The sequence below is a fragment of the Rosa chinensis genome, chromosome 7 (genome assembly GCF_002994745.2).
Source record: "Rosa chinensis cultivar Old Blush chromosome 7, RchiOBHm-V2, whole genome shotgun sequence".
In the NCBI taxonomy this organism is placed as follows: Eukaryota; Viridiplantae; Streptophyta; class Magnoliopsida; order Rosales; family Rosaceae; genus Rosa; species Rosa chinensis.
The window spans coordinates 24349231-24350835 of NC_037094.1; the positions used below are offsets into that span (position 1 = coordinate 24349231).

General features: G+C 36.6%; 1 long non-coding RNA gene across 1 annotated transcript; it reads left to right on the forward strand.

Annotated features, from left to right (window-relative positions):
* LOC121050531 lies at nucleotides 1–1605 on the forward strand. Its single transcript, XR_005803258.1, has 2 exons — nucleotides 1–454; nucleotides 1345–1605. It is a non-coding gene; the product is annotated as an uncharacterized LOC121050531 (long non-coding RNA).

A 1605-nucleotide genomic window follows, 5' to 3' on the forward strand; every position in this document is an offset into this window, starting at 1 on the left:
TAAAGGATACATCTCATTACTCTTTTAAACAGTTGAGAATGACTCGCACATTCAACTGAACTCTAAGTTCAAAGTTATCCTTTTTTAAACGCCCATTTTGGAGACATTGTGACATTTTGTGCCTCTCTGTCATTTTATCTATTTAGTTGTCAAGCTTATGGTTCGTTGCTGTTTTCAACTTTTCATTTAGGGTCATAAAGAATGGCTTGCAGAGGTTCAATTTCTTGGTGTGGTAAGTCACCCAAATCTAGCAAAGCTTCTAGGATATTGCTCTATAGATGGAGAAAGAGGGATCCAACGGCTATTGGTATGTGAATATATGCCTAATAGGAGCTTAGAAGATCATCTTTTCAACAGGGTTTTGAACCCTCTTCCTTGGATCACGAGGTTACAATAATGCTTGGTGCTGCTCAAGCTCGGATTGGCTTATCTACACGAGGGACTGGAAGTCCAGGTGAATATAGTTTTCATTTATTTGACCTATGTGTGACCTTGCATTTCCTTTGAGTTTGTTTGGAATGTAGAACTACCATATCATGTGAACATGTGACTCATCCATGTGAATTTGACCAATGGAATACCAAATCAATATAATGACCTGCTTAAGCTAGTGAAGTATTAGAAGTAGGACTAGGAATGTAGCAACTACTTATTACGTCATACATCTTTTACTTGTTTGCTGCATTTATAGTGGCATCTCTGGTTTTGGAACTTAAATTGTATCTGCTAATAATATTATTGCCTTCAGTTACATACATGTTGGACACTGTCACTTCAGTAACTGTCCATTATCTTGATGTATTCTGTTCTCTAAAAGCTTTAGCTGTTGGGACCCTGTGGTTGTGTCACATAGTATAAGAGTTCTTGAGTTCAAAACCTTCAAATGACAATGCACTCTTCTTTGCTGTCTAGTACAAATCGAAATTGGACATAAAACTTGGAGTAATATAAGAAGCATGAACTAAATTGTCATTATGTAATTTCTGCGCGTTAATTGGTACCCACTGTTTACTTCAAAACACTAGTCCCCTGATCTTGTTCTTCCATTGCTGTAGCTGAAAGTCAATTAAGGGGAAAAATTTAAATTCTCGCTACTTAAAAATGCTCTCTGTGCTTTAATGTTAATGTTATAATACTACATCATAGATTTGGTTCAGCTCTGCTTGTGAGCCTGAAACAAAAGCTGTCTTCTATTTTTGCTTCTGCCCATCAATATCCAAATGCTAAAGCGTGTATTTAAGGATGGTAGATAATGGCTTACCTCGCATGGTAGCTCTTTATTTGTTTGAAGACAAGAATTTTTATGTACTTTGTTGAACCTTTTTTGTTGCATTGTTTGAATAGGTGATATATCGAGATTTCAAATCCTCCAACGTGCTCTTGGATGAGGACTTTAAGCCGAAGTACTCAGACTTTGGGCTTGCTAGATAAGGGCCAAAGGGTGACCGTACTCATGTATCGACAGCAGTAAGTAGATAATAGATGACTTATTTTATTACTACCCCAAGTTCTTTTAGAAATCAATGTCAACTTCATTTGGAGGTTGGCAGAATCTTGTTTAAATTGCAATATTGAGAGGACAATTGGTATTAGTTATTATTCGCC